The 14,803-nt window shown below is 48.0% G+C and overlaps 1 protein-coding gene across 2 annotated transcripts in view; it reads left to right on the forward strand.

Annotated features, from left to right (window-relative positions):
- The window catches only part of Tmem132b (transmembrane protein 132B), a 273,939-nt gene that overhangs the window by 90,133 nt on the left and 169,003 nt on the right, over window positions 1-14,803 (forward strand). The window lies entirely within an intron of this gene.

Consider the following 14,803-nt stretch of genomic DNA (forward strand, 5'->3'; position numbering starts at 1 on the left):
ATTTCTCCGCTCTTGACTGTGGATGTCTTGTGACCGGGAGCTTCAAGCTCTTGCCGTGGTGACATCCCTGCTTTGATGGACTGTAACCTGGAACTGTGAGCTAACGTAAACCCTGTCTCCCCTAAGCTGATTTCTTTTAAAAAACCAGGGTGTTTTATCACAGCAACGGAAAGGACAGTTAGAACAGAGGGACTTAGAGTTAATCACACCAGGTGAGAGGAGCTAGGCTGGAGGCTGACCGGATTCTAGGCTAGGCGGTGGCGATGGCACCCATGTGCTGACCACCTGGGTGCGTCTTACGGTCTGTCAAGCATATGTCAGCAAGCCTGTTAATCTCTTTAAAGCCATGATATACGCACATGGTTCTAATTCAGACTATAAAAGTAATTATAAAGAAAAGCGAGCCCTATCGAGCCTTAGCCACTGTGTTTATCTTCTGGAAGCCAGCCGATATTAGCCCCCTTCCCTATGTGTTTAGAGATACTTTATACATGGGAAAGCATATGAATGCATTTTCTATGCACGCACACACACGTATTCACACATATATTCTATATATAGTTTGGTTTGCACTAACATACGGTAGCCAGTAATTCTCCTCTGTACATTGTTCTTATCACTTGGCCTGCAGTATGTGTCTGAGCACTTTCTCCAACAAGCATCGTGACTGTGCAATCCATCACATGACTGGCCGGTCTGTGACATGTATGGCTGCTCTGGTCTTTAGTTAACACAGAAGAAACAACAACAGCAAAAAACTTGCTTTCCTTTCTTCTTAACACCACTGTGACTCTTAGCTTCCCAGTGTTGGAGAGGTGCTGACCATAGGCCATACCTTTCTTAGGCAGTTGGGAGGGTGAGCTGGGCTCAGTTTACAAAAGCTCTCTTAGAACCAGAGCGTCCCCTCGCCCCCACCTCTAGACACTTCTTACCGCCGTGGCTGATGATGTCAAGGTTCCTTCCAGAAGGAGCCTTTCACTTCTGGACGTGGTAAATTCACAAGAAGAGTCCTGAGAAGTGGGAAAACCCTCGCCAAGGCCAGACATGTTAATTTTAGGTGGTCATTGTCAAGTTATGGAGTTTGCTTCCCGGGGCTCTGCATGAAATTACATCCACATAGCTATGCCACCTGGAGTCATCCGGGTTTTCAGATCTTCATCAGTTTGAAAAGGGAGGTGTGCTGGTTTTGGGGTTCAACTCAAATGGGGTTCTGGACTGAACTCCTCTGAGCCGGTTCCTGCCCTGTGCCTGTTGGGTGGATGGCACCAGCTTGAAGTATGAAATGGGGCTCTCTGAGGTCATTTCAGCGGAGAGTACTGGTAATCAACGGCGCACATTGTAACCTGGGTCTCCATCCCACATTTATTATCTGGCACACCGGGTGCTGTGGGTGCATTCTGGGGACACAGCTGCCTCTTGCTCATTTCCCCCACGTTCCAGGAGCGTATGGGTGAGGGCATAGCAAAAATGTGAGGCCAGAGCGGGGCTAGCACCCTGCCCACATAAGCCTTGGGGTTCTCCTTACAACAGAGAAGCCGCTAGGCTAAGGAGACGTGGCCATGTGCCATGTCCCCAGGCCAGGCAGTAAGACAGGACAGCCCTGCATGTGGGGTGGGGAGTAGTTCCCATCACTCTCCCTTGTTGTGTCTCTTAATTTTATTACATATTGTGTGTGTGTGTGTGTGTGTGTGTGTGTGTGGTGACATCTGTACCACGCACGAGTATGAAAATCAGATGACAACTTCCAGGAGTAGGTTTTCGCCTCCTCCCGTGCAGAGCCTGGGGATTGAACTCAGATCTCCAGGCTTGGCAGCAAGCACCTTTGCCCACTGAACCATCTTGCCAGGTCTCAAGTCCCTTAAACATCCTGAGTGTGTGTGTGTGTGTGTGTGTGTGTGTGTGTGTGTGTGTATGTGTGTGTGTGAGACATGTCCCCTTTATTACCAAGATTTCCCCAAAGGGAGAGAAAAGAAACAGATACTGGAGGAGGCAATAGGTTTTCTCGACGCCTAAGTTGAGAGGAGGAGGACTCGGTGGGGTCTGGAGCCTGGCCTCTTCTCATGCCTTTGAACATCACAGGACTCATGGATGCTCTGCTGTCTGCCTTGGGGTTGTGGGGGTGAGAGTCTCTCTCTCGCCTTGACTGAGTGGTCTCAGGCTCAGAGGTGCCCACTTTAGGACTATAGACTTGGCCGCAGAAGCTGCACACCCTCCTTGATGACCCGTTTTCAGTAAAGATGGCACGGGCCCCAAGTGGAGCCCACTCTGATGTTCTGTTGTAGGGGCAACTGTGTAGTAGGTACTGGCTTGATGCTGTTTTGTGGGGCATGGAGGTCAGTCCAGGGGTCAGTCTGAATGTGGGTCAAGACTTGTGCTCCTGACTCAGCTCCAGGGTCTTTGGAAAATGACCACCATGCCGCTCAGGTTGTACATGGCTTCTGTCTCCATCAGAGCCCTGGTGGGGCTGAAGTCACCCACTGCTGCTCACACAGGCCATGCTTATCTCTTTTGGTGCTAGCTTAAAGGTTTCCTTCTCCTGGGGCCCCTCAGCACTCAGGTGGCCTATGAAAGGGGAATCAGGGACAGTTTTTATTTTTTTTTAATTTTTAATTTTTTTGGTTTTTCGAGACAGAGTTTCTCTGTGTAGCTTTGCGCCTTTCCTGAAACTTGCTCTGTAGTCCAGGCTGGCCTTGAACTCACAGAGATCCGCCTGCCTCTGCCTCCCGAGTGCTGGTATTAAAGGCGTGTGCCACCACCACCCGGCTCAGGGACAGTTTTTAATAGTTTAAAAAGATTTAATGTTATGTGTGTGGGGGTTTTACCTGTGTGTATGTCTGTGTGCCACATGTGTGCATTTCCCACAGAGACCAGAAGAGGGCATCGGATCACGTAGAACTGGAGTAACAGATGGTTGTGAGTGGCCATGTGGTTGCTGGGAACGAAACCCGGTCCTTTGGAAGAGCAGCCAGTGCTCTTAGCCACTAAGCCATCTATCTAGCACCCAGGGGACAATTTTCAGTCTGGGGTTGGGATTTAGAGGGCAGATATCTGTGACATAGCGGACAGAGTTTCTCCTGAGAACTGTGATGGGCAGACACATGCCTCCTGCTCTGTCCTGTGACTTCTTGGGGGTGAGAGGTATGGACAGAGGAAATCAGGTACGGTGACCTTTAAGGCCACCATCCCTGTCATGGCTGCTGTCTGTGACTGTTACCCTGAGTACGCCCATGCCTTCAGTACGCCAGAAGGCCCTGTGTTTGGTGGCAGATGCAGGCATGTCTCCAAGTCAGGGATGTGGGGCATGGGTATTTCCCCCCCACTGAGTGAAGTTTTTAGTCTTCAGGGCAGAGAACTGCCCTGTGTTACTGTTTGCTGATCCCTTCCTCCTAGTCTGGGGGTGGTGACCCCCTTTTTGCCTGAAGCCCACCAAGTTGTGATTTTGGGGACTCGCAGAGACTGGACTCCTAGGTCTGCTGTGCCATGTACAGAGTCTTTCTGTGCGAGGGCAGCCACACAATGTGGCAAGAGCCCCACAACCCCGAAGTCCTTTATTCTCTCCAAAGCCAGGCCCAGCACCTGCTTTACTCTGTGTTGACAGTTGAGGCCAGCAGGTGGCGGTATTGTCCTGTGAGCCCGGTCGGGGCAGCCAAGGACAGGCAGCCAGGGCTGCCCCTGTGGCCTGCACCTGCTTGGTGCTGCAAGTCCGCCTCCTTCCCAGCTCATGGCTGTACACACAATCCAATCTGGATGACGTTACCGGAAAAGGGACTGCAGGCTTTCGGGGGTGTATTTTTCCTTCCGCTAGGATTCTTCACAGTGAGTGGCTTTACTTATGATGTGGCTCCCGCTGGCGTCTCTGTGTCCATTCCTTGCCCTCCTCACAGGTTCTTATCCCACAGACTTCGAGGTCATAAGACTAGTTAAAGGCGTCTGTCGAGCCTCTCTTTGCTTTGGTTAGGATCTGGAACCAGCTATAAGGGGGCTGGCTCCGCCCTTCCCCTGCTGTGTGACCTAAGACTAGTTTCTTGACATCTCTGCGCTTTCACTTCGACCTCTATAAATAGCTAGGAATATATTACCAATTCACGTGACAGTCATATATTGGTACTAGTAATTTGGAAATAATACAGGTATTTTGTAGGGTTGTGCAAAGACTGCATGCATGAGACTCAGTGCATTTAGAGTACACATGGACCGCGTTAGTGCAGTTAGAACAGCCGCCGGCACACAGTAGGTCTGCAACAATCCCTAGTTGTTAATTACTGTACTGTTACCATGACTGCTGTGCTTTGCATTTATGTGTTTATTTATTTCCTTGTGTATATCAGGGCATGTATGCCACGATGTGTAAGTAGAGGTCAGAGGATAACTTGCAGGAATCAGTTCTTTCCTACCGTGTGAGTCCCAACGCCCCAAGCACCTTTACCTACTGAGTCATCTCACTGGCTACTGGCACCAAATCGTATTCATTGGCTACTAAATGTCCACGTTGCATCAACTCCAGCCAGCGCTGCACCCACCTTTTCGGAGACCTGGCAATCTTCAGAGTGATACCAGCCTCTTAATGGTACATTGTATTTCATTGTACTCTCTCACACACACACACAAATTCTGTTTTTTGGTCTTTCGAGACAGGGTTTCTCTGTGTAACCCTGGCTGTCCTGGAACTTGCTCTGTAGACCAGGCTAGCTTTGAATTCACAAAGATCTGCCTGCCTCTGCCTTCTGAGTGCTGGGATTAAAGGTGTGTGCCACCGTACCCAGCCCCCAGTTTTTTTTTTTTTTTTTTTTTTTTTTTGGTTTTTCGAGACAGGGTTTCTCTGTGTAGTTTTGCGCCTTTCCTGGGACTCACTTGGTAGCCCAAGCTGGCCTCGAACTCACAGAGATCCGCCTGGCTCTGCCTCCCGAGTGCTGGGATTAAAGGCGTGCGCCACCACCGCCCGGCCCAGTTTTTTTAAAAAACACGTTTGTCTTCTCTTTCTGACTGGAAGTCCCTCTGCAGCAGGGTGGATCTGAACATGGTGGTGCATGGCTTTAATTCCAGCATTCAGGAGGCAGAGGCAGGAGGATCTGTGCAAAAATTTGAGGCCAGGCTGTCTACATCCAGGGAGACAGTGAGACCCTATGAGGAGAGTCTCTGAGCACTTAGAAATGTTAGTCCACTAGACCGTCAAGGTGGTGAAGACCCCAAGGTCCCATGGTTGAAATGCCACCCTGTAGAAATCCTGCAAGGGAGGGGGGCTGGAGAGATGGCTCAGCGGTTAAGAGCACTGGCTGCTCTTCCAGATGTCCTGAGTTCAATTCCCAGCACCCACATGGTGGCTCACAACCACCTGTAATGAGATCTGGTGCCCTCTTCGGGCCTGCAAGGACACATGCAGACAGAATACTATATATAAAATAAATAAATCTTAAAAAAAAGAAAGAAATCCTGCAAGGCTCTGCCACAGCTTCCGCAGGGAGAGGCAGTGGCTTCACTTGGCTCCCCTCCCCTGCTTACTTCCTGTTTTGGAAAACAGTAGAGTGCCTTTGAAATTGGTCCTGTGAATGGCTTTGGGTCTCTGAACCAGCTGCCAAGTGTGACTTGTTGTTTAGGCGTAGGTTATGTGTCTATTTTTTTTTTTTGAGCCTCTTGTGCCAAATGACCACAAAATAGATGGCGTCAAGCACAAGAAATTGTTGCTCACACACCGAGCCAGAAGCTCAATCCTACCCATAGTGCCTCCTTCAGCTTCCTGTCCAGTCCAGAAGGGCTGGAAGGAAGGGGCCCTTGGGTGTCAGTTTTGCCATCTTTAATAATCTTATTTTCAGCCAGAGTCGGTTGGTTATTATCGGAGGTTGCCTCTCTCCTCAGCAGGATGAGTAAGAGACCTTGGTCTGTGTGCATCTGTCATTGGATCGGCCAACCAGCCCATTCAACACACCCACCACAGTCCATGTACCCACTGAGCCATTTGAGGACTCTGGTGAACAAGTGGGGAGATGATATGGTGAATGCTGAATCCAGCTGGACCTGAAACCGGAAGCCAGCTTTGACTGACTTTAGTTCTAGCTCTGTGGAGACCTATGCAATGTGAAGGAATCATTTCGTGGGGCTGGTGAGGTTGCTCAGCGGGTAAGGGGCCTTGCCACTAAGCCTAATGGCTTGAGTTCGATCTCCAGAACATGCATGGTAGAAGAAGCTGTCCTCTGACTGCCACTCATATGCCGTGGCACATATGTGTACGCACATATAGGCACATATGAGATAAATAAGAAATGGAAAAGAATCATTTTGTGTGTGATGTGTGTATATGCATGTAGAGGTCAGAGGTCAACTTTAGGCCTCTTCCTCCATCACTAACCAGCTTGTTTTTGAGATAGAGTCTCTAACTGAACTTGGAGATCCTCCTACTTCTGCCTCCTGGTGGCTAGGATTATAGGTGTGAGCCATTATACATGGCTTTTTATATGGGTGTTGAGGGCTGAAACTTGGGTCCTCATGCTTGTGTAACAAGAACTTTGAAAGAGACATACATACCCTTAAAAACCACTTAAAAATTTACAGATTTATATACTTATTATTTTTATGTGTACATATATGTGTGCCTGTGTGAATTTATCTGCACCATGTGCATGCAGTACCCATGGAGGCCAGAAGAGGGCATTGGATTCCCCTGGAACAGTTGTGAACCACCATGTGGGAGCTAGGAATGGAACCTGGGTCCTCTACAAGAGTAGCCCGTGCTCTTAACCACTGAGCCCCCAAATAGTAGCCCCCAAATAACCACTTTCCAGCCCCCGAATAATCAGTTTTTATTTCAGTAATGAACAAATGAAGCCTTGTTTCAGTTAGTGAGAAAATTAAGTGTCTCTCCGTGTGACACTCCCCACAGACTTGCATGGTGGTGGCAAGTGGCTTTACTTGGCCCCCTCATGGCTGGTGGGTGGGAGGAAGGGACACCGAATTGCCACGGGTGGGGGGGGGGACTGTCTTAGTATATAAATGTAGGTGACAGGCAGTACGGGGCCTCCTGCCTAGGAACCTCTCCGCCCCCTGTGGGCCTCATCTGCTCTCTAATCAGAGGGCAGCAGGGCTGTCAGGATCATTTAGCCAGTGTCTCTCTCTTCCTTAAACATCTCCAAGGTGCCCAATTTAGAATAAATATAAATGGAAATTAGGATGAGGTCCTGAGAACATCCTACTGTGTAGCAGCTGACGGTGTCTCTAGGAGGTCAGAATTACTGTCAGGATGAGAGCTATAGCATCCATTTAATGAGGCCCTTTCTGCATCTGCTACCCCGTGGAAATCTTTCACGTGGGCTTAACAGCCCCTCTGCTTTTTCTCATCCGTCTTGATTTCCTCCTGACTAGAGGCAGCTGTTTACGTTAAGTAGGAGCCCTGTGGTTTGAGTTCTCGCTAGGAGTAGGGCCACAGCTGTCCAAACGTCAAGGAGCCGCTGATGACGCGCTAGCTGGTGTGTTATTTACTTTCTTATTGCTGTGGCAAAAATAAAGGGCGGGGGCAGCTATTGGCAGGAAGGGCTTGTTTTGGGTTCACAGTCTGAGGGTGCACAGTCCAATATGGAGGGGAAGGCATGGTGGGGGAGCTCAAGCTAGCTGGTCACGTTGTGTCTATGGTCAGGAGGCAGAGAGACATGGATGCCGGGGCTCAGCTCACGCTCAACTTTTTAATTAATTAAATAACCGTGGATGGAGGGGGTGATGTGTGCATGCCACGGCCCACGTGTGGGGGTCAGAGGACAGTTTTCAGGAGCTGGTTCTCACCTTCTACCTTGTTAAGTCAGGGCCTCTCTGGCTGTTTTTAACCACTGGGCTGCATATTCAGGCCAGGTGTCCCTTGAGCGCCTAGATGATTCTCCCTGTCTCTGCCACCATCTCTCCCTAAGAGTGCTAGGATTATAGATGTATGCCACCACATATGGCTTTTTTTTCTTTTTTTAAAGATTTACTTATTTATTAATTATTTATTTTTATTTTATGTGCATTGGTGTTTTGCCTGCCTGCATGTCTGTGTGAGGGTGCTGAATCCCCTGGAACTGGAGTCAAAGATGGTTGTGAGCTGCCTTATGGATGCTGGGAATTGAATCCATGAACCTGGGTCCTCTAGAAGAGCAGCCAGTGCTCTTAACTGCTGAGCCACCCCTCCAGACCCCCTTTCTTTCTTTTTTTTTCAAAATACATTTATTTATTTATTTATTTATTTATTTATTTATTTATTTATTTATTTATTTATTTATTTATTTATTATGTATATAATATGCCTGCAGGCCAGAGGAGGGTACCAGATCTCATTACAGATGGTTGTGAGCCTCCATGTGGTTGCTGGGAATTGAACTCAGAACCTTTGGAAGAGCAGCCAGTGCTCTTAACCTCTGAGTCATCTCTCCAGCCCCCAGACCCCCTTTCAAAATAATGGGTTCTAGAGATCAATCTTGAGTTTCCAGGGTTGTCAGGCTAGTGTCCGAATCTGTTGAGCCATCTTCCTGGCCTGCCTTTTTATTCGGTCCAGGACTCCAGTGCATGCGAAGGCGCCACCCACACTCAGAGTGGCTTTTCCCTCCTTGGATAAACCTCTCTTGAGACACCCCCGTGACACACCCAGAAACGTGTCTTCTAGGTAATTCCAAATCCTGTCTAGTTGGCAGTGAGAGGGTCAGCCACCCCAAGGGCTCATCTTTAGGTGCTGTAGAAGCTTCTAGTGGTGCATCGACTCCATCAAAGATGACTCCTCACTTATACTCGGCAGACGTCCCCACTCATCCAGACACCCCACCTCATCTTATCCGCAAGCATGCCCCCTCCATCTCTCCTGCTGATGGGTGTGTTCCTTTTGCTACTTTGATGCTTTTGTTCCTGCCCAGGCTCTACGGAGATGCCATGGAACGCATGCGATCAGTCTGCCACTTTAAATTGAACTCCGTATCTTTGTTTTGTAAAGGCAGAGTGTCAATATTTCTTCGATTGAATAAGCAACACATGTTCATTCTGGAGAACTTGAAAATTATCTATATAGAATACAAAAGGCTGAGAAGCACCTTGGGGCATACACCTGGAGCCTCAGCCCTGCTAATGAGAGTCTGTTTGGGCACTGAGATGAGAAAGTTGAATGAATAATTCGATGTCAGGTTGGAAGATGTCAAAGATAGCCAGATGAGCTAACCACGCTTTGCTGTGGTAGCCAGAACAAAGTGCCGCAGAGCAGGAAACCGTGACAATAGTTTTCTCACAGCCGGGACTGGAAGTCTTAGGTCATGATGTCAGCAGGTCCAGCTTCTTTTGGGGCATCTCTCCCTGGCTTACAGGTGGCAGCTGTCACCCCGTGTCTTCCGGGGTCCTCTGTGTTTGTATGTACTCTGATTCCTTCTCTTTCTTTTCATAAGGACAACAGTCATGTTGAGTTAGGATTCATTCGGGTGGCCTCATTTACACTGAATTGTCTCGTCGAAGACTTTCTCCAAATACAGCCACATCCTGGGGACCTTGGGGTTTGGAACTTGCGGCGTATGATTGTATTGGTTACCTTTCCAAGGCCTGTGATAAAACACTGTGGTAAAGGCAACTTTAGGGAGAAAGGGCTTACTTGGCTCACTGTTTGAGGAGCAGAATCTCTAATGGCATGAAGGTCCTGGCGGCAGGAGCGTGACACAGCTGGTCCCGTGGCACCCACAGTCAGGAAGCAGAGGGAGATGAATGCTGGCGCTCAGCTCACTTTCTGCCCCTTTAGTCCATCCCAGACCCCGGCCCATGGGATGGTGCCACCTACATTAAGCATGGTTCGTCTACCTCATTCAACCTAATCAGGATAATCCCTCACAGGCATGCCAGAGGTTTGTCTCCTTGCTGGTTCTAGATCCTGTCAAGTTGAGAGTCAACTTGAGCCAACGTAATGGAACTTGTTTATATTAAGCTATGCTGGAAACACACGCTGATTCCCATTGCAAAGCATCAGCAGGTGTGTGGCTACAGCATGAAGGTTCTAAGTGCACTTTGGGCATAAAGCATGAGCAGAAACGTAATAGAGATACAGATGTCAAGCACCAGAGTTCCAGGGACCAGGAGAAATGGGAAAGCATGGCTTAGAGAAGATGGTTATTTAGCAGAATAGTTTCCAGGGTCCAGGATCATGCCAGGAATAAGTGATAAGAGTGGGTGGGTGTTAGTGGCTGGTGGTGGGGTGGGGAGCTGTGGAGGGTGTGTGTGCTTCCTGAAAGGGAACATGCAACTAACATACACACAAACCACTGGCTCCTGGTCAGATGACACCCCTTCCTCCAACAACCATTAATTGCCAAAAGTCCCCCAGGGAGAGGTAAGTTGCCTCCTACCCACCCCCAGTCAAGAAACTAATGTGACTCAGAGGGCCACACCCAGAAAGAAGTCATGCAAGTAAGGGGGGACTTGTTGAGAAGGGAAAGGGAGGGGGTGAGAGAGAGGGGAAGCAAGTGTGTGTTAAAGTGACCGAAATTCATTATATAAATGTATGGGACTGTCAAACAAACAGATAAAACCTCTGCAAGCTTAAAGTCAAATCAGCTCATCCACTGGCTGAATCCAGGGCACACCAGTTTTCAACTTCTGTTGGATTCTTACTGTACATTTTTTTCATGGAGAGAAATTTCAGCCGGACTCAAGAATTAAATATGGAGGTGGACTCGTGTGCACACATCTATGTTCACGCTACCATCCACAGAAACAGGGTGTCTTAGGGTTTCTATGGCTGTGAAGAGACCCTATGCCCACGACAACTCTTATAAAGAAAAACATTTAATTGGGGCTGGCCTACAGTTCAGAGGTTTAGTCTGTTATCATCTTGGCAGGACATGGCCGCATGCGGGCAGACATGGTGCTGGAGGAGCTGAGAGTTGTACATTTTGATCCACAGGTATCAGGAAAAGAACTGGCTTGAGCTTCTGAGACCTCAAAGCCCACCCCCACAGTGATACACTTCCTCTAACAAGGCCACACCTACTCCAACAAGACCACACCTCCTAATAGTGCCACTCCTTATGGGCCACGCGTTCAAACACATGAGTCTGTGGGGGCCATTCCTCAAACCACCATACAGGGTGAGAGTGGAGGTGAACTCACATTATATTTTGGAGTACTGGGGAGCCATGGTGACAGAAAGGTCGATGACCTTGTCCTCTGTGGAGTTACTTCCCTTGGACTGTTCTTTGCTGTGGCAGTCCTGTCTTGCATGGAGGACCACATGGGGACAGTTCAGTCTAATCAGGGCACTGTGTGAGTGCTGTACTATCCCTCCAGGTCCCATGGGAAGAACTGAGCTTCTTGCTTTCGTGTCATGGACAGTGTGGACTTTACGAGCTGGGTTTATTATCACCTGAGTCAGCTCAGTGTGCAATCGGCTGGTGGAGTTACTTGCCGGCAGCCCAAGAGCGATTAGTGGCAAGACTCTGGCTGAAGCTTGACTGCTTGGTTAGATCCACGCTGGGCATTTACTGTCTGTATGAGTCTCAGTGAACTGTGTAGCTTCTTGAGGGTGATGATGATGGTGATGGTAATGATGGTGGTGATGATGATGTTGATGGTGATGGTAATGATGGTGGTCATGATGTTGATGGTGATGGTGTAGGTAATGGTGGTGATGATGATGATAATGGTGATGGTAATGATGGTGATGATGATGTTGATGGTGATGGTAATGATGGTGATGATAGTGATGATGATGATGATGGTGATGCTAATAGTGTTGGTAATAATGGTGGTGGTGATGATGATGATGATGAAGTGATAATGGCATTGATGGTGATAGTGATGATGGTGGTAATGATGATGATGATGATGTGATGGTAATAATGGTGGTGATGATGATGATGGTGGTGATGATGATGATGATGATGTGATGGTAATAATGGTGGTGATGATGATGATGGTGATGGTAATGATGATGGTGATGATGGTAGTGATACTGGTGATGATGATGATGATGATGATGATGAAGTGATAATGGCATTGATGGTGATGATGGTGATAATGATCGTGATGACGCTATTGGTGATTATGGTAATGGTGATGATGATGGTGATGGCATTTTTGTTTTCCTTTGTCCTTAGTCTTCTATATTTTATCTTGTTTTTGTTGCTATAATAGTCACTCACCTCTAATACTCAGTGGCCAAGCTGGCTTCTGTTTCAAGACTGGCTCACAAGACTGTCTGTCTCTGCCTCTGACTGTTCACTTTATGAGTATACACATGGTGCTCACTCAGTGCTCAGTCATGTCCTTGAACCTTCAGAGTGGTTCTTCTTCCTACTGATGTTAATTTGAATCCTTTTGGGAAAAGAGAAAAGAAAATCTGGCCTCAGAGACTGTGTTTCCTGCCTCCCTGAATTAATGTTGGCACTCACAAAGACCTCACTCTCGGTCCTGTCTTTATGACCCTGAGACTTGTACAAGTGTAGCTACACCCAGGCCACTCAGGTGCCAGTGGGTTACCAGCAGATGGTGAGGGCCACAGTTGGACATACTGGTGAGGAGTTTGTCTTACTGGTGGTTTGGAAAGACCTGCCAGTCTGGGCCCCCAGAGAGAAAGCTTTCTGTGCCTGGGTTTCCATGCCCATGCTGTCTCCATGCCCATGCTGCTTGTGGGAATTGGAGAAAGAGACTCAGCTGCAGCAGCACCCTGCACCTCTGTCCAGGCAGGTGACCCTCAGCCACACAGCTGGTGAGTTATTTCCTAGATAGGGCTGACGATGGTATTGCTGGAGACTATTTTCCAGGTCTGTGGCTCGTTGCAGCTTTACGCAAGTCTGTCTTTGGGGTTCAAGGTTTCAGGTCCTACTAGTCGTGACCAAGGCGCATGTTCAGAAGGTGTTGGTAGGCAAGCACAGCGGTGACATGCAGCCACTCTCTTTGGGTCTCCCAGGGCCCCGTGAACTGCTTCATTACACGTGCTCCTTCATCCCCTCCTCTGTCCCAGCCTGAGCTCTCTTGGAGACCTTCTCAGGGCCACCTGCATCTTTTGCCTCCAAGCATCAGGACTACAGCATCTTCCTGGTCTAACCTGGGCTTCACTTTTTGGCTCCGAAAGGGGCCAGGATGAACGGTCCTTCCTGCTGACCCCCCGAAACCTTCCTCCTTTCCTGCTCTCAGTGCCTGGATCCTGCCTTCCAGTGGCAATCAGCTCTCTAAGAAAACAGCAGACCAAACAGGGCCTTGTGTCATAGTCCACGCCCGGGCTCAGGTCTGCCTGCAGATGGGAAAAAGAATGGCGCTTCTCTATGACAGAGGGAGGGATGTTAGCTTCCCAGGACAGCCTCAGGGCTTCATAAATGCCCCTAAATCAAGGTAGCATGCTTGGTTACTAGCTGGTTGGAGGAGAGGATGTGGCCTCAGCTGTGGATGTCTATGGCTGTCCATAGAGGCGGTGAGACAAAATTTATGTCACAGTTTGCTTGATTGATGGTGGGACAGGAGTGAGGCCTCATAGGGATGTGTCTGATAAGACGGAGGCTTCGCCTAAAATGAAGAGAAGGAACAGCCTTAGGTTCCTCGTGAATCCGTTTTTTGAGCGATGTAGCATAACCACATGAAAGATAAAGGAATAAACCAAAGCACAAAGAAGGTGGAGCATGTGAAAGTGTATGCTTATTTTGACTTCTTTTTTCTGCATTTCTAAAGAAGTTAGAATTTAAACCCTGCTCTGGACATTGCCTACATTTTAGGAGAAGACACAACCGGAACCACAGGAGGGCCAGGTGCCCTCATAGTCCCTCCAAAGAGGGTCACCTTTTCCTCATCACTGTGGTCCAATGGTGAGCTATTCCATCAGAAAATTCACCTGGGATTTAATTTTCTGTTTGGAGAGCCCATCCCACCCCCCCCAAATCAGCATACTCAAGCAAATTCTAATTTAAATTTTATCTGGTGAAGTAATCTAGACTTGGAAAGACAAATGTCATGTTTTCACTCCTGTGTGGAGCCTAGATAACACACACACACCTATACACCACAAACACATATGCATACACATACGTACCTACATACACATATACTATAAACACACATATATGCGCACACACCACACACATACACACATGCACTCACACATACAACACATAGTACACACACACAGTCTGTTTCTGTGTGTGGGTTACGTGTTTTAATGAATGATATTTGGTTATTGTAACATGTTGAAAATACTAAATAGCAAAAAAAAACTTTGTTGGGTTACAAAGACACACAGATGTAAGTACATGTATACACACATGTATATATAAATCTTCATATATGATAATCTGCTTCAGTTTCTATAACAGAATGCCTGAGACTGGGCAACATGTAAAGAGGAGAGGTTTAGAGCTGGCGAGATGGTTCAGTGGGTAAAGATACTTCCTGCTAAGCTTAAATGTCCTGAGTTCAAATCCCAGGACCCATATGGTGAGAGAACCAACCCCTGTATGTCGTCCTTTGACCTCCACCTGTGTGCACCATGGCACATACAATCACACACAACACACAACCCCTGCATGTCATACTATGACCTCCACATGTGTGTGTTATGGCACATAGAATCACACACAACATTCAAAAAAGAATAGAGGTTTAATTGTGTGTGCATGTCCTTTCCCATGATGCATCTGGTTTGATGTACCCCTAGTTGTACATAAGCATAAGGTGGTACCTCAGGGGAGGGGGAGGTCTTTCTCCAAATTTACTTGGGGACACAATTTTGGTTTACTGTGTATGTACTCCAAACCGGTTCAGGCCAGCTTGACCTTTCCATTCTTCATACCTGGATGTATTGGGAAGATATTTGAATAGGAACTGTCTAAGTTTG

This window comes from Peromyscus californicus, unplaced genomic scaffold, assembly GCF_007827085.1.
Source record: "Peromyscus californicus insignis strain IS unplaced genomic scaffold, ASM782708v3 Scaffold_2__1_contigs__length_46816999, whole genome shotgun sequence".
In the NCBI taxonomy this organism is placed as follows: Eukaryota; Metazoa; Chordata; class Mammalia; order Rodentia; family Cricetidae; genus Peromyscus; species Peromyscus californicus.